The sequence below is a fragment of the Acomys minous genome (assembly GCF_964271855.1).
Source record: "Acomys minous genome assembly, chromosome: 9".
NCBI classification, from domain to species: Eukaryota; Metazoa; Chordata; class Mammalia; order Rodentia; family Muridae; genus Acomys; species Acomys minous.
The window spans coordinates 56353300-56377801 of record NC_140490.1 but is presented as its reverse complement, the minus strand read 5'-3'; the positions used below and the strand labels follow the sequence as shown (position 1 = coordinate 56377801).

The following is a 24502-nucleotide window of genomic DNA, read 5'->3' as shown; positions in this document are numbered from 1 at the left end:
TTGTTTTTCTAAAAATGTGATGCTTTTTTTAAAATTGTGTATGTGGTTGTGCAGGTGTGTGTGAGAATGTGGAGGCCAATGGACAACTTTCCAGAGTCAGCTTTTTCTCCTTCTTCCATGAATCATACAGACCATGTTCCTGGGACTGAACTCAGGTCGATAGGCTTGGCAGCAAACACGTTCACCCGCTGAGCCATCTTGCTAGCATGCTGTATAATGCGTTCAGTATCTCTTCTTTCTCTACTTCTTTTGTTTATTTGTTTCAAGGCAGGGTTAGTGCTGAGAATACAGGCATGCACCCCGACACCCCGTTCTTCCTATTGTTCTTTAGTAAAGTTATTTTCATTTACTTTTGTGTTTGTTGTTTTTTTTTTTTTTCAGTATCTCTCAGGCTTAAAAAAAAATTGTATGTGTTTACTTATATGTGTGTATGTATGTGGGTGTAGATGGAGGTCAAAAAAATACCTTGCAGGAGTCAGTTCTCCTACACTGTGGGTTCTGGAGAGCAAACCCAGGTCGTCAGATTCGATGATAATCAGCTTTACTCACTGAGCCCTCTCAGTGATTCCATCAACTGGCTTCAGACTCCCAGTTCTATTGCCTCAGTCTCTCGGGTGTGGGACTAACGGCAGGTACACCTCAGTCCTTTACTAAAATCTTTTTTGCCAGTCTCACTTGTTTCTTTCAGATGCACCCAAGGATTGTCTTTTACATTTTTATATTATCTAGAAATTTTGTTTTATACATTTGAAGTTTTGTTTGGAGTTGCAATCAAGGCCAGCCTGATCTACAGAGCCAATTACAGGACAGTCAGGTGTACATAGAGAGATCCTGTCTCAAAAACCAAAAAAAGAAAATTTTATATATATATTTGGGGGAGTCTTTTTTGTTTTGTTTATCGAGACAGGGTTTTTCTGTGATAGCCTTGGCTGTCCTGGACTGGCTTTTGTAGGCCAGGTTGGCCTCGAACTCACAGTGATCCACCTACCTCCACCTTCTGAGTGCTGGGATTAAAGGTGTGCACCACCATGCCCAGTGAAAATTGTATTTTTTTATTTTTTTAAACTTCTCTTTTTAAAAATATTTTTATTTAATTTTAATGTATGTGCATTGGTGTGAGGGTGTCGGATCTTGGAGTTATAGACAGTTATGAACTTTCATATGGGTGCTGGGAATTGAAGCCAGGTCCTTTCGAAGAGCAGGCAGTGCTCTTAAGCACTGAGTCATCTCTCCAGCCCCCTTTTTTTTTTTTTTTTTTTGTTTTGGTTTTTTAAGACTGGGTTTCTCTGTGTAGCCTTGACTGTTCTAGACTCCCTTTGTAGACCATGCTGGTCTTGAACTCCCAGCAATCTGCCTGCCTCTGCCTCACAAATTCTGGGATTAAAGACACACGCTACCATGCCCCACTTTATTTTTAATTTTTAAAATTTTTATTTATATATATATATATATATATATATATATATATATATATATATGTATGTAATTTTAGTTTAGTGAGTTCCTGTCCTGGAACTCACTCTGTAGAACAGGCTGGCCTTGAACTTTGCAGAGATCTGCCTGCCTCTGGCTCCCAAGTGCTGGGATTAAAGGAATGTACCTCAACACCTGACAGAAAATTGTATATTTTTGATAGTCACTGTTTTCATAATGAAAATAAATTATGTATGTACACATATAAGAGAACGTTATAATTGTCCTCTTTCTTTTTTCTTTCTTTCTTTCTCTCTTTCTTTTCTTTTTGGTATTTTGAGATAGAATCTTTCTGATTGCCCTGTAACTCACTATTTAGACCAGGCTGGTCTCAAACTAACAGGAATTCTCCTGCTTCTGCCTCCCAAATGCTGGGATTAAAGGCATGCACCACTACACCCAGCTCACAAATGACAAGATTTATATATGACTTGTAGATTAATACACACACACATACAATGGCGATAGTAGAGATTAGGTCTTGCTCTGTAGCCGAGGCTAGGCTAGAACTTGCAATCCTCTACCCAAGTTCCCCAAATACTTACATCACAGGTGTGCTCTTCTAGGTCCAATGAGAGTTGGGTTTAAATCTCAGGTCTGCTATTAACCAGATGCATGACCCTAAGAAAATGTGAATGCATTGTTTGATATGCTAGCCTCTAATAAATTGGCTATGGCTATTACTATTAGAGTTCTCTTTAATATATTTCCATTAATTTCTTTTTCTTTTTTTCCATTTTTTGAGACACGGTTTCTCTGTGTGTAGCCTTGGCTGACTTAGACTTATTTTGTAGACCAAGCTGGCCTCCAACTCACATCGATCCACCTGCCTCTGCCTCCCGAGTGCTGGGATTAAAGGTGTGCGCCATCACACCTGGCACTTTCTTAATGTTTTCTAGTCACACAATGATATGACCAATAATTAATGATAACATTACCTTTTTCTCCCAATATTTATATTTTTTAAAAATCAGATTTATTTTTATATTGAATTAACCACAAAAGCCAGCAGTGCAACCCTATGTCATTATGGTAGTTCCACCTTGTAGGAGTATTCTGCTTGAAAAGGAATGTTGTCACTGTTTCCTGTTAAGTACAAATAATGTTGGTTGTACTTCGGGTATTGTATGTTAGATAATGAGTATTTCAGTTATTGTAGAGCGTTTTATAATAGAAATCAGTTATTTGGGGAGATCTATCCAACTTAGACAACTTTATTGACAAACTACAATGTTAATGTTATCCAAATGAAAGGTCCCCCAGCACTCAAGAGGCAGAGGCAGGCGGATCTCTGTGAGTTGAAGGCCAGCCTGATGTATGAAGGGAGACCCAAGGCAGCAAACCCTGTCTTGAACACACACACAGACACACAGACACACACCCACACACACAGACACACACCCACACAGACACAGACACACACACACACACACACACACACACACACACACACACACACACGAGCTACAGTTTACTGAGCCATGGTCTAGGTGCCTTACTTGCATGCTTTCTGTATATCTTCTTTCAATTCTTTTTTTTTTTTTTTTTTTCCTTTTCAAGACATGGTTTCTCTATATTATCTTAGCTGTCCTGGACTTGCTTTGTAGACCAGGCTGGCCTCAAACTCACAGCGACCCGCCTGCCTCTGCCTCCGGGGTTCTGGGATTAAAGGCGTGTGCCACCACGCCCGGCTTCCTTCAATTCTTCTAACACTGCTGTGAGTGGTACCCACAACTCTTCTAGGTGAAGGAACTAACTTCACTAGAGGTAGACACCTGTACCAGCAGCATCCAGTCAGTGTCCGAGCCAGGACAGCTCCACCAGGCTCTCTCCACTGCAGTCTACCCTTGTAGTCTTTGTTTGTTTTTGTTTTTGTTTTTGTTTTTGTTTTCCAAGACAGGGTTTCTCTGTGATAGCTTTGGCTGTCCTGGACTCGCTTGGTAGACCAGGTTGGCCTTGAACTCACAGAGATCCAGCTGCCTCTGCCTCCCAAGTGCTAGCATTAAAGGTATGTGCTGCCACGCCCGGGCCACTTTGTTACCAGTTTTATTTGTCACATTCTCAAAATAATTCCACCAGATTCTTGACTTTAAAGATTGTTACTTGGGCACGTGGTGTGATGGTACACACCTTTAATCCCAGCACTGGAGAGGCAGAGCTAAATCATATTGCTGTGCCTTAGAGAGGAGCCTGCTCTACATACTGCATACCAGGACAGCCAGGGCTATTTAAAGAGACCTTGTCTCAATTAATTAATTAATTAATTAATTAAAATGAAGATAGTCATTTGAGCTGGCGAGGTGGCTCGATGGGTAAAGACACTTATAATCAAGCCCAACAACCTGACTTTCGTCCCTGGGACCCACAGTGTGGAAGGAGAGAGCCAACTTCTGCAAATGTGTTAATCCCATGGAGAGAGAAGAGGACCACTGACGACACATTTTTTGGAGCCAAATTTGAAGCAAGTTTTATTAAATACTGGCGAGGATTATGGGCACTGGGCAGGTCCAAACCCAGGATTCCCAAAGTATGGAGGCAAATTACATTAGTCAGAACTCACAAGGTGATGTACTCTGTACCTTTGTCCAATCAGGGGCAAGCATACATCCAAAGTACTTCCTGCCTCTGTACCTCCCACCTGCACGTGATCAAACACATCCTGTGCAGTTGAGGCAACCAACCTTGTTTACTGAAGTGAAAACAAGTGGCTTGTTCTCAAGCATGAACAGCAGCTTCAGCATTCCAGAAAGTTTTCTGTCCTCGGGCAAGTGGGGTTTACAGGTCAGAATCATTTTTGTTTTATAGATATCTCTCTCTCTCTCTCTCTCTCTCTCTCTCTCTCTCTCTCTCTCTCTCTCTCAGGATTTATTTATTATTTAATAAATATGAGTGTTTTAGCTGCATGTACACCTGCATGACAGGACTTGGCATCAGATGACATTATAGATGGTTGTCAACCACCATGTGGTTGCTGGGAATTGAACTCAGGACCTCTGGAAGAGCAAGTGGTTCTCTTAACCACTGAAGTATCCCTCCAGCCCAAGATATCTTACACACAGTAATTTAAACTTAATACGCAACTTTAGCCTTTACCGTTGTCCTTTGACCTCACACATAGAAGTGAGTTCATGTGTAAACAAAACATAATTAAAATTCAACATAGTTACTCCAGGGGCCAGGAATATAGCCCAGTTGGTAGAGGATTTATTTGCTTACTTGCCTAGCATACATTGAGCCCTTAGTACAGAAAGGGGAGGGGGCTTAACTACTCCACATAACAAGTTTAATATGTTTGGCGGGGTCTGTTGTGGTTGTTGTTGTTGTTGGTGGTGGTTTGTTGGTTTGCTTGTTGTTTTGTTTTTTCTGTTATACAGAGCCCTGGCTGTCCTGGACTCTCTTTGTAGATCAGGCTGGCCTCAAGCCCACAGAGATTTGACTGCCTCTGCAATACATTTTTTTATAACAAAATTATTACAAGCTGATTGTAGAAAAATTGTAAAATAGAGACAACTAGAATTTTTACAAGGCAATCTCTTATAATTCCATTTCTCAGAAATAGGTACTGAAAAATTTGATGCTCATGCCTTTTATCTTTTCCCTTTCTTTTCTGAGGATGGTTGAGACAGGATCTCACTGTGTAACTCTGCCTGTCCTGCAGCTCCATATGTAGACCAGCATGGTCCTGAATTCAGAGAGCTCCGCCTGCCTCTGAGTACTGCTATCAGAGGCATGTGCCGCTGCATCTGGCTTTCACATTGATATATGAACATAGTGTTATGCTTAATACTTGAACCGAAGCAATTGTATATTTATAGCCAGGGTGTTTTTTGTTTTGTTTTTTGTTTGTTTTGTTTTGTTTTTTTTCACTTAAAAACTAAATATGATGAAGGAGAGGGGATGGAGGAAGGATGAGGTGAATCGTCATGGGCTAGGGATAAGGTCACGTGAGCCCAGAGGAGGAATTCTGAAGTTCCTCATGAAAAGAGATGGAGAGCATTAACAAGAGCCTGAGCTGGGCGAGTGAAGAGAGCTGGAACTGGTCTATGCCAGGCCCAGCTGCAGCTGGAGGTGAGCAAGGCACAACAGCTCACTGACATAGAGCAAAGAAGTTCAAGGAGAGGACGGAGTCTCTGGGCCCCAGCACCATCAGGAACCTGGCTGTGGCTTGGCCAGAGACGCAAGAGAAACTTCTCTAGTGCCTGGGCCTGAAGCCCACTCTCATCACAGATGGCTCTTTTCCCATCAACCTCCTGAACACAGCCTTCGGCCTGTTGGGGCTGGGGACAGATGGTCAGCCACCAGGACAAAAGTAATCTGAGCCAGGCGTGGTGGCACACGCCTTTAATCCCAGCACTCGGGAGGCAGAGGCAGGCAGATCGCTGTGAGTTCCGAGGCCAGCCTGGTGTACAAAGTGAGTCCAGGACAGCCAAGGCTACACAGAGAAACCCTGTCTTGGAAAAAACAAAACAAACAAAAAAAGTAATCTGGTGGCCCAACCCTAGGGAAGGTCAACACTTACTGCCTTGATAGTAGATAAAATAAAATGACAATTTTAGCGCCCCCCCAAAAAAGTGTGTGTGTGTGTGTGTGTGTGAGAGAGAGAGAGAGAGAGAGAGAGAGAGAGAGAGAGAGAGAGAGAGAGAGAGAGGTGAAGGGACTAGAAATGTCTCAGAGGTTAACAACACCTGCTGCTCTCCCATAGGACCAGAGTTCAGTTCCCAGCACCCACATTAGGTTGCTTACAACTCCCTCTAACTACAGTTTTAGAGCGCCTGACATTCTCTTTGGGCCTCTGCAGGCACTGCATGCATGAGGTGCATATACACTCAGGCACACATTCATGTACATAAAATAAATACATCTTTAAACATAAACCAGGTGTGGTGCTACACGGGTGCCCGTATTTCCAGGTGGAGACAACAAGGTAAAAGTTTGAGTTCAAGGTCATCCTTGGGCTACATATTGCAAGAGCCTAGGATACATGAGATCTATCACACACACCATGTGTGTGTCTCTGTGTGTGTGTGTGTATGTGTGTGTGTGTGTGTATCTGTGTGTGTGTGTGTATCTGTGTGTGTGTGTGTGTATCTGTGTGTGTGTGTGTATCTGTGTGTGTGTGTGTCTCTGTGTGTGTGTGTGTGTGTGTATCTGTGTGTGTGTGTTTGCAATGGCATGCACACTGAGGTCAGAGGAGAACGTTTAGGCATGGGCTGGGTCCTAGGAATCTGATACAATTAGGTATATTCAGGATGACATGAGGAGTTCTAGAATCAGACTCAGGTCATCAGGCTCCGCAGGGGGCATCTTTACCCACTGAGCCATCCCGTGAGTGCGTATCATGGACTTTGAAGTGTAACGGAGTCTCTTCTCCAGGATCATCTTAGTGGGAGCAGAGTGTCTAAGAATCTTAGAACTCTGATACAGTGGTTGCAGAGTGTAGAACAGCCCCCACACCAGGAAGCTCTTGTTGCCTGTATTAGGGACCTAGAGCTGAAATGTCTACCATGGCCTGGTTTGCTTAAATAACAGAAACTTAATCTTTGCATAGTAACCTGGGTGCTAAAAGATTAAGGGACAAACAAATGGCTCACCCGTTAAAAGCACCTGATGCTCTTGCAAGAGGACCCGGGTTCAATTCCCAGCATCCACATGGTGGCTCACGACCATCTGTAATTCCAGTTCCAGGGGATCTGATGACCTCTTCTGACCTTTTCAGACACCAGACATACCCAACTTACACGGACATACATGCAGAGAAAACACTCACATAAAATAAAATTAATTATAAAAATAAACCTAACACATACACATAGGTATGTAGATATATGCATGCATACATATATACATGCATATATTAAAACAGTTAATTTTTTTTCTTTGCTTTTTCAAGACAGGGTTTCACTGTTGTGGCCTTGGCTGTCCTGGACTCGCTTTTTAGACCAGGCTGGCTTCGAATTCACAGCAATCCGCTTGCCTCTGCCTCCCAAGTGCTGAGACTAAAGGTGTGTGCCACCACCGCCCAGCTAAAACAGTTAATTTCTTGAGGTCCCTCTCTGCTTGATTTCTACATAGGCTTCTCCCTGTGTCTTTACATTTTCTTCTTCAGTACTCTTCCTTATCTTAATCTCGTCCTTAGCTTTTTGCAGAGATAGGGATGGCACTCAGGACCTTGCACATGCTAAGCAAGGATTCCACCACTGATCTATATAACGAGGCCTAATCTGTCTGTCTGTCTGTCTCTCTCTCTGTCTGTCTGTCTGTCTCTCTCTCTCTCTCTCTCTGTGTGTGTGTGTCTCTAAGACAGGGTTTCTCTGTGTAGCCTTGGTTGTCCTGGAACTCACTCTTGCAGACCAGGCAGAGATCCGCCTGCCTCTGTCCCCTGAGTGCTGGGATTAAATGCATGCACCACCACTCCAGCCGAGGGAAAACTTTTAATTGCACTTTTTTATTGCTTTGCTGTACTAGGGTTCCAAGCGAGGACTTCCTGCACACTAGGCAAGGCCTCTTTAGCGATGAGCTACCCCTCCCTGTTGCAATAGTTTTCTGGTATTGTTTTAGTTTTAGTTTTGGTGCTGAGGGTAGAGCCTGTGGTCTCACATGCTAAACAGGTGGTCTGCAACCGAAGTCCAATCCTAATCTACTGGCTTACAAGAGGTCTCATTGAAGAAATAATGGTTTTTAAGTTTTTTGTTTGTTTTTGTCTATTTTTATTGGCATTCGATGTTTTAAACATAACAGAGTCTTTTGTTGTTGTTATTTTTGTTGTTTTGTTTATTCCAAGCAGGGTTTCTTTGTTTTAGCCCTGGCTGTCCTGCACTGTCAACAAATGGGTGTTGTCTCTTCAGTTGTGCAAAGACTTTATTTTTACTTCTTGCTACTCTGCATACTTTAAAATACCTTGCTAGCCTGTGCTGCTTAACTCAGTTGGTAGACTGCTTGCCTAACACACACAGAGCCCTGGCACAGTGGCACCTGCCTACAATCTGTCCTTAGGAAGCTGCTGAGGCAGGTTCCAGGCTAGCCTGGGCTACAGAAAGAACATTTTCTAAACAAACAGTCAAATAAGAAAGATACCACTGTACCGTGAGATGAGCACATGATAAAGTGGTGAATTTACCAAGGCCACCACATCAGCTATATCAGGCTCATTATGACCCCACATGTCCCAATGTGAAGTGACACTCAAGCTCTAGAATGTGTCTCTGTTATCTTCCTAAGAGAGGAAAGAGTCCATGAGGATTCATATGTGGCTATTTTCAGAGTTGGTGGACAGACAGGGTTTTTCTTTTCTTTTTTTTTTTTAAGATTTATTTATTTATTATGTATATAGTGCACATCAGATCTCATTATAAATGGCTGTGAGCCACCATGTGGTTGCTGGGAATTGAACTCAGTACCTCTGGAGGAGTAGTAGTAAGTGCCCTTAACCGCTGAGCCATCTCTCCAGCACCCCAGACAGGGTTTTTCCACAGCCATCTAATAGTACATCTTCAATACTTTTTACAACTGAAAACTCCGGGTCTGATCCTTTGACTGGAGAACACAAGGACCCATCCTGTGAGTAGTTTGACCAATGGCCAGGCAGTCTGGGCAGAGCCATTACAACAGGCAAGGGCAGTCTGTCTGTCTGCGGTAGTAAAGTGGCCTGCCATTTACCAGCATTTGAAGCTGAAACTAAAGAAATGTTGCTTTGGTTTTGACCAGTAGAGATATACACTCTGTGGCAAAGCACTTGCTTGGCAAATACAAGGCCCAGAGTTTGAGACCCAGCACTGGAACAAAAAAAAAAAAGGAAAACTATGCACATTGCTTGCTGAGGAAGTATGTATGTGTTTTACTTATCTGTACTTGGTCTGGTGAATAAAGAGCTCCACCCTACAAAGAAACATGGAATTTTAAGTACAAGTCTTCTGGGCAAAGACTTTCATCTGATAAGGAGGGCAGGGCTTTTGTTTACTTGTTTGTTGTTCATCTTGTCTGAAGGAATGGCTGACCCCTTTCAGTGTCCTGAAAAGTAAGGATTAAAAACTTCTAGGAGCTGGGAGTGTTGGTGCATGCCTTTAATCCCAGCATTCGGAAGGCAGAAGCAGATGAATCACTGTGAGTTCGAGGGCAGCCTGGTCTAGAAAGCAAGTCTAGGACAGCCAAGGCTACACAGAAAAACCCTATCTCAAAAAAACAAAAATAAAATAAAAACTTCTAGGAAGCAGTGAGCTTGTGTTCTGGAGGGAGGATGGGCTCAGAAGTGCCATGCCGTCTCTCACTTCTGAATGTTCAATCTTTGAAGGGTTTGGCATGCTAACAATGCACAGGTCTAAAGCCCAACAGGTGGGTGGGCAGTGTGACTCAGTGGTAGAGCCCTTCCTAGCCCGTGTGAGGCGCGCTGGTTTCCAGGCCCAGCACTACTAAAAGTAAGATGATCACAGCTGGTGCCTGGGCAGTAAGCAGCTTGGCTTTGGAGTCCAGTTTCCTGCTTGCTTTTGACACATTTCTAACAACCTTGGTTTTCCAGTTTCCTAACCGCTGTAGATTGGGAGCAGATCAATTCAAGGGGAAGAGCGGGCTGAGATTGGCAGGCACACAGAGTTCAGAAAGAAGTGACAAGGGTCAGCCAGAGAGAGAGAGAGAGAGAGAGAAAGAGAGAGAGAGAGAGAGAGAGAGAGAGAGAGAGAGAGAGAGAGAGAGAGAGAGAGAGAGTAGGAACAACAAAAAGCAGGCAACACACTCCAGCTAGAAGCGAGTGTGGAGTCCTAGGAAGTGCTGGCCAACGGCTACTGGCCACCTAAAGATGAGCAGTCTCTTCAAGAGGTAGCCACCTGCAGCCTGTGCAGAAATGTTGTTTATAACACAGTGGTGTTAGACCTGGGGTATAGCTCGGGTGACACATGTGCCTAGTATGCACAAGGCTTGGGGCTTAACCCTTGACACCAAACAACAAAAGCTATTGAATGACAGCTCTTAGTACAGGGAGTTATGATCACGTCATTTTGTTCACATATTAGTTTTCTGGTGTTTTAGAAAATGAAGCAAAGCTAACCTATACACAGTGCACTGCAGGGGTGGTACGTGTGTGTGTGGGGGGGTAGTGGTATGTGACTTCTGCTTCTTTTTCTTCTTCTTCTTCTTCTTCTTCTTTTTTTTTTGTTTTGTTTTTGTTTTTGTTTGTTTTTTTTCAAGACAGGGTTTCTCTGTGTGGCCTTGGCTGTTCTGGACTCACTTTGTAGACCAGGCTGGCCTCGAACTCACAGAGGTCTGCCTGCCTCTGCCTCCCAGAGTGTTGGGATTACAAGTGTGTGCCTTGCCACTGTGACCTGCCCTTCCTTTTTCCTTTTTTTTTTTTTTTTTTTGGCAAGCCATATGTAGAGCAGGCTGGTTTGAGACTCAGAGAGATCCATCCACCTGTCTCTGCCTCCTGAGTGCAGGAGTGCATGGTCCAGCTCTGGCAGCTGCTTCCTACTACCCATGAAGGCAGTGTTAGTCAGGAAACTTTGAAACGACATATTTTATCTCACCCTTCCACCTGCCCGCCTGCCGCTATGTTTGTTACTCTTGGCCAAACCCTTCCTCCGACCTCTTCTCAATGTCCTTACTTCTTCCCAGCTCAGTTCCACTCTCCTCTAGGTTGGTTCCGCCTCCAAACGCTTCATCACATCAGTCTGTGGAGAACATGCAAATCCCTCCTTTCATCGTCGAACCCCTCACCTAGAAGTCAGTTCCTAGCCTTTCCTCCTCTTCATTCCTCTCTGAAAAGAAATATATTTGGCTTGTCTTTAGAGAAAGTGTTTTCCTTCAAATCCTTTCCTCAAGAGGGCTGGCTACCCTGGGTCAGAAAGTGTGCTTTTTTTTTTTTTTTTTTTTTTTTTGGTTTTTCAAAGACAGGGTCTCTCAGTGTATCCTTGGCTGTCCTGGACTCACTTTGTAGACCAGGCTGGCCTCGAACTCACAGCGATCCGCCTACCTCTGCCTCCCGAGTGCTGGGATTAAAGGCGTGTGCCACCACTGCCCGGTAGAGAGTGTGCTTTTTTTGTTTTGGTTTGGTTGTTGTTGTTGTTGTTGTTTTGTTTTGTTTCTCTGTGTAGTCTTGGCTGTCCTGGACTCTGTAGACTAGGCTGGCCTCGAATTCAGTGATCCACCTGCCTCTGCCTTCCAGAGTGCTGAGATTAAAGGCATGAGCTACCACACCTGGCCATGGTGTGCTTGAGTGGTTCTGTTCTGTCCCTTGTCCGCGGAGTCTCACTGGCACTGCCCTCAACTGTCTTTCCTCTCGAAGCTAACACAGGTTTATAGCCTCATAGTTCTGCAGGCTACAAGTCCGGGCTCAGGATGTTAGCAGGGTTGATTTTTTCACAGGGTCTCTGTCTTAGTGTTTTCTGTTTCTATAGCTAAGTATCACAGCCCAGACAATGATGATGATAATTTGTTTTGTTTTGTTTTTTTAGTTGGTCAAGACAGGGTCTCTCTGTGTGTACTCCTGGATGTGCTGAAATCATTTCTGTAGACCAGGCTGGCCTTGAACTCACAGCGATCCACCTGCCTCTGCCTCCTGAGTGCTGAGATTAAAGGCGTGCGCCACCACTGCTGCCCTGAGCCTAGATTATTTCTTCCGCCTCCTCTTCTTTTTTCTCCTCTTTCTCATTCTTCCTCCTCCTCTTCTTTGAGATAGTGTTTCATGTAGCCTAGGCTAGCTTTGACCCCCACATATAGCTGAGAATAACATTGGTTTCTCACCCTCCTGCCTCCACCTTCAAAATGTTGAGATTACACTTGTACCACCTTGCCTGGCTCTCAAATTGTAAGTGTTTCTCCCTCTCCTCCTCCTTCTTCACAGAGCCACAATCCAGCCAGGCACGGCAGTGCTTTTCTGTTATTCTCGCACAAAAGAGTCAAAGCAGGAGCACTGCAAGTCAGAGGGTAGCCAGGGCTGCATAGCTGAGATTCTATCCCAGAAAAACCAAACAAGAACAAACAAATATCCACTAATTCTATCCTGACCTTCCTGACCCCATTGAATCCTATTTATCTCCAAAGACTCCATCTCCAAAATCTAGCAACATTTGACTTCAGAGATTAAGTTTTAGCATGAATTTAGGTGGTGACAAATGACTAGATAATAGTGTCCTCCATGGCTTGAAGAAGTCCACCATCTTGTCTTCCTGTATTCTCTCTCTCTCTCTCTCTCTCTCTCTCTCTCTCTCTCTCTCTCTCTCTCTCTCTCTCCCTCCCTCCCTCCCTCCCTCCCTCCCCCAGCCCCCCCTTAAAATGATACCAGTCAGATTGGATCAGGACCCATCATTATGACTCCATTTTACCTCAGTCATTTCTTTCTTTCTTTTTTCTTTTTTCTTTTTTCTTTTTGGTTTTTCAAGACTGAGTCTCTCTATATAGCCTTGGCTGTACTGGACTAGCTTTTTAGACCAGACTGGCCTTGAACTCACAGTGATCTGCCTTCCTCTGCCTCCCAAGTGCTGGGATTAAAGGCATATGCCACCACTCCCGGCCTCTCAGTCATTTTTTAAAAGATTTGATGCAGTGGCATTCTGAGGCATTTGGAGTTAAGGCTTGCAAGTGAATTTTGGGGGACACAGTTGAGCCCACCGTACTTTCTCTGAAATTTACTCATTTCTTTTCTCATCTTTTGAGTGCTACTAGACACTGTCCCCACAACAGCATAAGCTGTAGGTTCTAGGCTGCTGCTGCTGGTGGTGGTGGTAGACACCTGCAGAGGCAGATCTATGAGTTCGAGGCCAGTCTGGTTTACAGAGTGAGTTCCAGGACAGCCAGGGTACACAAAGAAACCTTGTCTTGAAAACCAAAACAATGCTAGGCAGTGGTGGCGCAAGCCTTTAATACCAAGGCTCAGGAAACAGAAACAAGTGGATCTCTGTGAGTTCAAGGCCAGCCTGATCTACAAAGTGAGGACAGGAAAACCAAAAACGAAGAAGAAAAGAAAACAACAACAAAGAAAGAAAGAAAAGGAATGTGGGTTCTGCCAAGTCCTTATCACTAGTCTCTTTGCAGGTGGATTGAAGTCCACAATGTGTCCACGTAAGCCTTCACCATTATTGTGGACATACAGAATATAATACTTGCAGAACAGAAAGAGGTCTATACCTTATGTTTACATGAGAGGAGAACAATAATAAACAAAACTGCTAAAACCAAAAGATGTGCAGTCACTCATTCTTTTTTAAAGAGAGGGTCTCAGACACGCAGTGGTAGCACACACCTTTAATCCCAATGCTAGGGAGGTAGAGACAGATGGATCTCTGTGAGTTTGAGGCCAGCCTGATCCACAGATCCGCTTCTAGGACAGCCAAGGATACACGGAGAAACCCTGGCTAAAATAAATAAATAAATACATACATACATACATACATACATACATACATACATACATACATACATACATGTCTCACTGTGTAGCTGTGGTTGGCCTGGAACTCACTATGCAGACTAGTCTGACTTCGAACTCACAGAGATCTGCCTGCTTCTGCCTTAAGTGCTTGAATTAAAAGTGTGGGCACCATGTACCCTTCCCCCTCCAGTAAAATTCTTGTTAAACAGCTGCACACACAATAACAACCCTTAAGCAAAACTCCAGCCAACAGTATTTTATTGAGATTATAGAAGATAGTCAGCCGGGCGTAGTGGCACACACCTTTAATCCCAGCACTGGGGAGGCAGAGGCAGATGGATCCCTGTGAGTTTGAGGCCAGCCTGGTCTACAAAGCTAGTCCACTACAGCCAAGGCTACACAGAGAAACCCTGTCTGGGGGGGGGGGGATGAGGAGGGAGAAACAAGCCAACAAAAAAAGTAATACATTTACTTCTCCACTGGCTAACAATAGCAGTAATAAGAATACAGGGCCCTCGGGTCGGATCCCCGTTCTACCACCAGTTGTATGATATTGGGCAGTGGACTAATGTCCTTGCTTAAGCTGTAAAATGCGCACAGTCATAGCACCTACCTGACCAGAGTGTGCAGGGAAGGAAGCACGGTTTTAGCTAGATGCTCGCCCTGCCCTGCTCGCTCTTAGACCAGCGCCTGGCACAGAGTGAGTGTCCAGTAAGTGGCGGCTGATGTCTGCAGTGTTGCTCTTTTCCTTTCTCTTTCTTCTCAGCAGAGCTCAAGGCCTTCACTTCCTTTTCTTCTTTAACCCCTTACTCCCTAGGCCTTACCTTTCACTCTCATCTGTCTTCTAGGAGCTCGCCCTTTCCCAGTTCCTAGCCTTTGATGGCTCTGTTTCAGGCTTGACCAGGTTTTCTCTCAGAAGCCTCGACTTCCTTGGCCAGTCTGTTTTAGAGGGCCTTCTTGGCGCTCCACTTCCTTCTCCTCCCGTTTGCAGGCATTTCCCTGGGTTCAGGCTGCTGGTCTCTTATTGTCTATTGTCTCTCTGGGCCTTGGCGCTGAACCCAGCCACCCCCCCCAACCCCACCCCCCATCTTCCACGCATTCCCCTTCCCTAAAATTCATGGCACTAGTGAGCTGACTCCACATCTTTGTAAATTACAACCAAGGGACCAAACCTAACAGATTCTGCCTCCTCCCCTTGGTCCCTCCTGTCCTTGTATCGTTTATGTCATATTGCTGAACAGACACACTGCCGCCACTTTAACACAGCTGTAGTGACTGCCCTTTTGGTATCACACTTCTTGGTTGATGCTCTATAATTTCTTTCTTTCTTTCTCCCATATTCAGTTGGTCAGTTTCTCTTCCTTCTGTGGCCTTTTTTTTTTTTTTTTTAATTTTTTGAGACAGGGTCTCACTATATATCTCTTCCCTGAACTCACAATCCTCTTGCTGTAAGCTCCTGAGTGCTAGGATTCCAAGCATGTGCCACCATGCCCAGCATGTAGCATAATGTCTCTAAATCAGTTTTCTCCCCTCTGCCTCAGCAACAGCGCCTGACTGACTTGGGCTTCTCCTCTTTCGGAGGTGAACTCTTCTACTAACTCGTAATGAGTCTTCCTGTCTCATCTTGTCATCTTCCAGGCCATTCTCCACAGTACATAAGGGAAGCTGGCTTCCCTCCTCTGTATGCTCTTTCCTGGATGAGGCCCAAGTTTGCTTAGCGGTTTGCAGGGCCCCCTGGCTGCTGCTCCAGGCCCATCTCTCTCTCTCCTTGCCTCCCCCTCCTCCTTCCCAGGCTGCAGTCACCAGGGAGGTATGTACAGTTCAGGAGACTGACCTTGTGCTGTGCCTCTGTGCCCTTGTGCTGGCTGCTCCCAGACTTCTCTGTCTGGTATGCCCTGGCTCCTCCTCTCTGCCTGGGAGACATGTAAGAGTCAGCAGAGTGTGCCACCTCATCCAGGCAGCCTTCCCCAGTGTGCACATCCTTTCCTTTATTATCCACTTTGAAGGCATGACCTTATTTACCATTGATTTGTACCTGGAGTCTCAGTTCACCTACTCTGTTACTCTCCACCGCCTTCCCTTGCCCCTCCCTCATTTTTGTTATTCTTATTTTTGGTTGTGTGCCTAGCCTTTAATGGCCGAGCCATCTCTCCAGCCCTTCTTATTTTCTTATTTACCTCAGGCACAAGCTTGGTCCTGAGTCCTTTACCTCCATTTGCCACCTCTCCACTTCTATCAGATGTTTTTCTAACAGGTTTTTTTTTCCCCCTAAGAGATCCCCTGTGTTCCCCACCTTGAGTACCCAAGGTTTTTCATAGATAATACTGAAAATTTCTATATGTGTGATCTTGATTATTTAACTATGCCCCATCACCTGCCAATTCCTGGCTTTTGTTTGTTTGTTCGTTTGTTTTTCAAGACATGGTTTCTCTGGTCATGTCTCTTGCCTTGGCTGTCCTGGACTCTTAGATCAGGCTGGCCTTGAACTCACAGAGTTACTACTGCCTCTGCCTTCCTAAATGCTGGGATTGCAGGTTCTACCATGTCTGGCTCCTGGCACATTTTAATCCATCCATCCTAGAACCTTTAGTACTTTCAGGACAAGGCCCATAATTTGATACAATGCTGCTCTTATGTCTGTTGGTTTTGTTATATTACATATATATATATATCTACTCAATTGACTGCCCTTTTGTTGATAATTTTGGTTTTTTAGGTATATGTGTGTCCATGTGTATGTTCTGAGTATGCTGGTACCCTCAGAAGCCAGAAGAGAGCATCATATCCCTGGAGCTAGAGTTATAAACAGTTGTAAGCTGCCTGATGTGGGTGCTGGGAACTGAAATCTGGTCCTCTGGAAGAGCAGCAAGTGCTTTAAACACTAAACCATCTCTCAGTCCTCCTAATTTTGTTTTGAAATAGGGCCTATATAAGTAGCTCTTGCTGGCTTTGAACTTGTGGTTAATATTCTTGCCTCTGTCTTTTGATCCCTGGGATTAAAAGTATGCACTACCATGACTGGCTAACTCCCATTTCGGGTGTGTGTGTGTGTGGTGTGTGTGTGTGTTCACATATGTGCAGGCATAGACACACCACTTTGGTGCACAAGTGGAGGCCAGAGGTGGGTGTTCTCTTTCCATTGTAGGAGTTTCAAGGTTTGAATGCAGGTCATTAGGCTGAGCAGCAAATGACTTGACCTACTGGTCCATCTCAACAACCCTCAAATTCTTATTTACTTTTAAAGCTATTATCACTAATGCTGCACTGGACATCTGTGTACATATTTTAGCTTTTAGGTATAGGACTTAGTAGAATTTCTGGGTCATATGGTCACTATGTTTTGAAGAACTGACAAATGATTTTCCAAAATGGCTGCACCATTTTCCATTCCTCCAACATCCTTGCCAACACTTACTTTTGTTTTTGTTTTTGTTTTTCGAGACAGGGTTTCTCTGTGTAGCCTTGGCCATCCTGGCCAACACTTACTTATTAGCTGACTTTTTGGTTAGTGTCCTGTTAGTGGCTGTGAAATAGCATCTCATTGATGGTTTCATGACCTCATTCTTCTGTACTTATTATGTGTTTGTTAAATATTTGTTGTATAAAAGATACCAACATTGGATGCCGGGCAGTGGTGACACCCGCCTTTAATCCCAGCACTCGGGAGGCAGAGGTAGGCGGGTCACTGTGAGTTTGAGGCCAGCCTGGTCTACAAAGTGAGTCCAGGACAGCCAAGGCTACACAGAGAAACCCTATCTCAGAGGGGGGGGGCGGAAACCAACATTGGGACAAACCTTAAAACAGGGGCTTTGACTTTCAAGTTTATTAATTAGCTAGGAAGCAGGAATCATTACATTCTAATTCTTTTAGTAGTTTATTGTGTTTTATTTTGGTTTGAGATTGGTAGGGTCTTAGACTATAATCCAGACTGGCCTGGGACTCATGGCAATCCTCTGGAGTGCTGAGATTGTAGACATGAACCACGATGCCCCCATTAGAATAAAAAAGTGTTTTTGTTTTTGTTTTTGTTTTTTTGAGAGGGGTTGTTTTGTTTTGTTTTGGTTTTGGTTTTGAGGGGTTTTTTTGTTGTTGTTGTTTTGTTGTTGTTGTTGTTTTGTTTTGTTTTGTTTTTGGTTTTTCAAGACAAGGTTTCTCTGTGTAGCCTTGGCTTTCCTGGACTCTCTGTAGATCAGGCTGGTCTCAAACTCACAGAGATCTTCCTTTCTCTGCCTCCTGAGTGCTGGTATTAGAGGGGAATTTTCATTGCCAGAATTTATCTGTCATGAGAATCATATGGAACTTTGGACATTTGAAAAGTATTGCACTTGGGAAGTGAAGACAGAAGGATGGTGAGGATGAGGCTGGCCTGGCTTACAAGAGTCAGTGTCAAACAATACAACAAATCTACAACCAAATAAGAACCTTTTGTTTCCCAAGAGACAAGTAAATAAGGTGACATTGTTGGGGTGACTATCTCTGATCCCCCTTCATTTGAAGAAGTTATAAATTAGAAGCCAAAAAATAATTTCTGTGATGACGTTGTAAACTATTCTGTTTAAAAACCAGCATATTTCCTCTTCAGCAGACCAGTCCTCACAATGACTTTGTTTGTTTGTTTGTTTTTTGTTTGTTTTTGTTTTTCGAGACAGGGTCTCAGGCTGGGTGGTGGTGGCACATGCCTTTAATCCCAGCACTCGGGGGCCGAGGCAGGTAGATCACTGTGAGTTCGAGGACGGCCTGGTCTACAAAGTGAGTCCAGGACAGCCAAGGCTACACAGAGAAACTCTGTCTTGTAAAACAACAACAACAAAAAAGGGCCAGGCTGGCCTCAAACTCACAGAGATCTGCCTGCCTCTGCCTCCTGAGTGTTGGGATTAAAGGTTTGTGCCACCACCACCTGGCCTCACAATGACTTTCCATAATAAGGCTTGGAAGACAGGATGGAGGAGGCAGGAGGCTTAGAAGGGTGGAGCTGGCAGGGTGTGTTGGTGCACACCTTTAATCCCAGCACTTGGAAGGCAGAGGCAGGTGTATCTCTGTGAGTTCTGGGCCAGCCTCGTCTACATAAGGTGTTCCAGGCTGGCCAGAGCTAGAGAGACCCTATCTAAAAACAAACAAACAAACAAACAAACAGAACAGAACAGAACAAAAAACAAAAACAAAAAAAATCAAAAGAACAAAAACAAAAAAGAAAAGTGAAGCTGCAGCCGGGTGTGGTGGCGGACGCCTTTAATCCCAGCACTTGGGAGGCAGAGGCAGGCGAATCACTGTGAGTTCAAGGCCAGCCTAGTCTACAAAGTGAGTCCAGGACAGCCAAGGCTACACAGAGAAACCCTGTCTCAAAAAACCTAAAACAAAACAAACAAACAAACAAAAAAGAAAAGTGAAATTGCTACGAGTCGTAGCATATTTGCCTAGCTTGAAGTCCGTGCTAGCATTTCATAAATGCCTAGTGTCATAAATTCAAGGTCATCCTCAGCTAGCAAGTTCAAGGTCATCTTGGAGACCTTGTCTCAAAAAAAAAGGGGGGGGGAGGGGAAGGAAAAAAATACTAATTTCACTAGATAGAGTTTTGCTCAGTAAACAGTAGATAGACCCTGGGAAACCTAACAGGTTCTGAAAACTTATTTTTGATGACTGGAAGTCAAAGAAACAGACAGCTGAATCAGTTCCCTCCCAGTCTGTGGTTTAGCCTACTTATCTCAAGTCATCCAACTGTATTTCTTTAGGTCTAGAGAATTCTATCTTGCCCAGGCTTCATTTGTTCATTCTATCCCCAGATAGACACTCTGCCATCAGCCCCCAAAACTATAGAAACATTACAAGACTTCAAATTAAAGCCCACAATGGGCTTCACAACTGTAGGGTGTTCAAACATTCCAAGAGGAGCCCATGGGGTGGAGCCAGGGCAAAGGTCATAGTAAATAGCCGGTGGCAAGCTTTCTGCATGTATAACATCAACTAAGTTCCAAATGCATAATTCTATAGCTTTTATCTTTAGAACTGTGGTGGTGGTGGTGGTGGTGGTGGTGTGTAAAGGTAGCTATTATTCTTATTTTTCTGAAGAGGTATCCAAAGGCAGAGGACAAATCTCTTTTGGAACCTAAGTAGAAACCGGCTTACTAGTTGGAAACATGTCAGCTGCTTTATGGAGGATGCACAGCTGAGGCCTGGTTTCTCTGGGCTCTGTGATAACTTGGGCCAAGGCAGTGTGGTGGCTTCAGGAGCCCTTGGAGATGGAGAGGGGCTCGCAGCAGGACCCATGCTTTTCAGAGTTGAAACAGGAGCCCTCTGAGAGAAAGAGCTATTGCATGTGGCTTCCCTGACGCCTTGAAGGGAAACGTGGATGACACAGCACCAGCCATTCCGTCGCGGGGTGGGGACAAGGTGGCGGTAGACGCCATCCTTCGGCCCCTTGCGGGCAGAGAGCGTTAGTTGAAGCATCATTGCAGGGCGTAAGAGAAGGCGAAGTGACAAAAGTCTAGAACCCTTGCGTTTCTTAGAAGGGAAGCTCTCTCCAAAGTCGTTGCGCGGCTGGGATGGACCAACCTGGGAGAGAAGCGGCAAGAGGTTGGGGGCGGGGTGAAGCGCCTGCTCTTTAATCTCCGGCCCCATCCTCTACTCGCCCCACCTGGATGCAGGGCGAGGACCGCGTACTGAAAGAGCTGTGCGGGTGGGGCTCCGCTTTCAGATTCTGGGAAGCGGCGCTAGATCTGGGGTCCACCATCACCACACTACTCTCTCTCTCGGGCTTCCCAGGCGTCCCCCCAAGCTCCTTTCCTCATCTCTGTCTCTGTTAAAATAGTGAAACAAACTGTGTTGTAAAGTGATGGAAAGCCGCGGGCAGAGAACCACTAGCAGTGAGGGGTTGGAGGGGAGGGGGCGCGGTGGTCGGAGATAGTGGCCACTAGTGAGCGCTGGGTGGGTCGGAATTGGGCTCAGCTGCAGCCGCTGAGACCCTTCCCCTCCGGAGGCCGGCCCGCCCCTGGCCCTTAGGGAGGGCGTGGGGCAAATTTGGGGCTGCTGTGGGGGGTGAGGTGGGTACTCAACCACCATCCATCCCGGGATAGTGTCAACTGCGGTTGCCCAGCTAAAAGTGGGGCGGGGGTGACAACAGGGACAGCCGGGTACCGCGGTCCTCCCGACTCCCCCAGCTCGAGCCGCCGCGGCTGCTGCGGCAGCTCTGTAACACGTCCCCAGGAGACTCGCAGGAGCAACACGTGATGTGTCTACTTATCAGGGTGAGAGGGGGAGAGCGAGTCTCCGAGCGTGCGGGTGAGGAAGCGGGGCGGGGGGCCGAGGCGGGGGCCGGGAAGACGGCTAGGGCAACGGGGTCGCCAGCTCCTCGCCCACCTCCCTCCCTATGGGAGAAGAGGAGGAGGGGAAGTGACTGCGGAGTTGATGAACTTTGCACATCCAGAAACGCCATTTTGATTCCTTTTCCGGAACAAGTTTGCATCTCTCCTCGGTCTCTCCCGGAGCCCACCGGTCCCCACCGCATCATGCCTGGGAGCCCAGCACCCTGCGGGGCCATAGGTAGGCGTCCAGGGTCCCCGCTTGCGGCACTCGGGAGGCTACGAGATGTCCGAGGCAGTGCCGGAGCGACCTTTTAAAGAACTTTTTGGGGATGGGGAGGGTGAAGTGTGCAGAGCGCGGTGTACTTCTGAAACTCGGCGTTTGGCAGAAAGGACCCTTGCGCCCTAAGCCTCGCTGCATGCGCTAGGTTGGAGCTGTGGGGTAGGGGCAGCGGGGATGAGCTAGGCAGCCCTCTCCCCCCGGGCTGAGCGCCCGGCCGCTCCTCCTCCTCCTCCTCCCCTTCCTCCGCTCCTTTTCCCCTTCCCGAGCCGCCGGCTCTGCCAACCAGCTCCCTGCGCGAGCCGCCGCAGCGCCCCGCCAGCAGGACCTGATGCGCATCCATATTAGCCGTCCGAGCGCAGGAATCCGGCCCGACCCGCGCCACCGAGTTTATTTTTAACCAACACCGCCGGGACTCGGATGGTGCGCACCGCGGCCAGAAACATCTTCCCAGAGCTGCTCTCCATCTTCCGCCCTCTCTCCCCCGACATCCTCCCCCCCATGTGGGAGGGGAAACTTTTCTCCTACATACTTTCTAGTCCCTCACGGGTCGGGAAGCACGGGAGATGACGGAGCCCGACTGCCGCCGCAAGGTATCGGGGGGTGCCCACCCGGGGTGCAGGCGCGGGGGCCGTGCGTTCGGGGCTGCTCGGTGGGAGCATCCGCCGCGCCCTTCTCTGCGGACTTTGATCCTCCCGGGCGGACGGCGCCGGCCGGGAGGGGCGGCAAGCTGCCCCGCGCCCTCTGTGGGCTCCGGGCTGGCGGCAGGGCTGTGGGCGACCACCGTCGCTGGGGAGGAGGGGAGGTGGCGAACCGGGCCGCGCCGACGCGTATTGTTGGTGACTCTTAGGCTGACTGGGTACGAGCTTTGGGGGAGCCCCCGGCGTGGGGCGAGCCTGCATCACGGAGGGGGGGCTCGCGCCCGGCGCCGTCACGAGCACAGGAAGGAGGCCGGGAGCATCCGAGGCGGGGCCGGCGCCCGCCCCACCGCCCAGCTGTGGAGCGCGCTCGGAAACTTTTGTCCGCCACCCGCTGGACCAATTTTTCTGGAGTTCTGGGGCTTCGCTTTCTCCTCACACCCTGAGCGGCACCGCCGAGCGAGGAGGGTGGGGGAAACCGGTAGTGCGCGGCGGCGGGGGGGTACCGACGACGAGGAGAGCCACGGCCCCCCCCCCATCAGGCCCAGCTCCCCGCGCCCCCTCCCAGTTCGCGGTCTCTTAGGAAACTGCGACCTTAATGGTTGCTAAGGAGCAGGGGAGGTCCTTCCCGTCGCCGGCCCCCTCCCAGGGAGGCGGTGTGTTTTCTGTACAGGGCCAGGGTCGCGTCGAGGATGTGACCCGCTCTCCCGCCTCGGGTGAGTTCGGGGCGCGTCGACGGTGCCTGTGGGCAGCGAGCCGAGGTCTGGGGGCATGGGGACCCCATTGGGGTGCGTCTCGGCCGCTTGACAGGCGCCGCGTGCAACTAGCGTCCCTCGTCCGCGGTGCATCGGTGATGGGTTATAAAAGAGGAGGAAAGTTATTTTTCCTTGCTCAGCAGATTTGCCCTCCCTCGCTCCTTACTGGTTAAGAGATAGAACGTGAGCCCAGATCCGGACGAGCAGTTCACATTCCATTACGAAATTCTACACGGCTTCAGAGCCAGCAGGAGCACACATTCGGGGCGCTTCGGAGGGGATTTTCTTCTTTGGGGGATGCTGGTAGTGATGGTGGTGGAGACCGATACAGGGGTGAATAAAAAGCAACTTTTGGGGGGGTGTTGAAAACCTTGCCCTCAGATTTTCATCATTAGACTACTCAAACCCTCGGTCGTGTATTTAGAGTTTAGAGCTAAGCATTTCCCTGTTAAAGTCTGTGGGAAGAAATTTTGCCTGTTGGATGAAGATGTTGGAAGCTGGCAGAGTATTTCAGCAAATGGTTTGTGCAAAGGCTGACTTGCTGCTTGTGCATCCCTGGCTGTTAGTGAGATTGCTTTTTCAGATAATATGGTGGTCTGTGTCTGAGTGCAAGTGTATTGTGCAATAGTTAATTGGAGTGGAAGGTGGAGAAATGAGAACAGCCAAGAAAAGAATGTGTTGATGTCTTTTCCCATCCTCTAGGTTTGATGCTTTCTTGAGTAGGCAGGTATAGTTTCTAAGATAATTTAACCCGGAAGTCTGAGTTGGAGGCTAAAGTCTTGGTTAAAACTCTTAAGAAAATTTTGTGCTCCCTTGAAGAATCCAATCGAGGTTTGTTTTGTTTTGTTTTGTTTTCAGAAAGAGTTTACTATCCTCTTCAAACATCATGTGCAAGGGTGGACTCTTTTTAAAAGGTTGAAGTTGTTTTTTGTCTCGTTTTGTTTTTACCTTTGCCCAGTGGGGTATCGCCTGATGGGTCTCGCTTTGATGTATTTGGTTACACTGGTGAATTAAACATTTGAATGGCTGTAATCATGTTTTAAATGTGCTGGGTAAAAAATGCTTTCTCCAATTTTTACAAAAGAAAGGGAGAGAGGAGTACTCTGATTTAATTGTTCTCCTTTCTCCATTTTGGGTTAATTGACTTGTGCTGTCTCAGTCTTGACAAAGTATTTTTAAGGTAAACTAGTTGTCTTCTCAGTTTTTTTGTTTGTTTGTTTTTTGTTTTTTGTTTAAGAAATGCTTTACTCACTAAGAAATGCTGCTGATACTCAGTGGGTACATGGGATATTATTCTCGGTGTTACCCTGAATACCGATTTATTTCTCAGCAGAAACTCTAGACAGTATAACCCTTACTGTGGACGTGATGGGGAGCAGTTGTCTGACTCAGCTGGTACAGGTGGTGCATCCATTCCTAACCGTTTACATCATCCAACAAGTGACCTTTTGATGGAAGGGGGCCTTTATTTTAGATGTCTTCAGGCGGAACCATCTGAGGGAGCTTATTTGTATCCTGTACAGGTAGGAAGGAGGAAAATGATGCCTAAGTGTATTTATCCTCATCTGATCAGCAGCTGTTTACTGGTTGTCTGCCTTAAGTCAGGCATTAACTAGCAGCTGTTAGCAAACTTCTGCTGTTTTACTTTTCTGTTTTGAACTGCTGTATTGGTTCACTTCCTAGGTCAGTGTAGAAGCCTTTCTTGC

At 46.5% G+C, this 24502-nt stretch overlaps 1 protein-coding gene across 19 annotated transcripts in view; it reads left to right on the top strand.

Moving 5' to 3' along the window:
* Positions 1-24502, top strand: part of RREB1 (ras responsive element binding protein 1) — a 175780-nt gene that overhangs the window by 25975 nt on the left and 125303 nt on the right. For 5 of the 19 annotated variants that reach the window (XM_084794881.1, XM_084794887.1, XM_084794882.1 and 2 more), the window contains exon 1: positions 21084-21364. The exons of 1 other annotated variant lie outside the window; for it this stretch is intronic. The gene's annotated coding sequence lies outside the window, so the exon portion shown is untranslated. 13 more of the 19 variants (XM_084794883.1, XM_084794889.1, XM_084794884.1 and 10 more) reach the window with 7 other exon arrangements.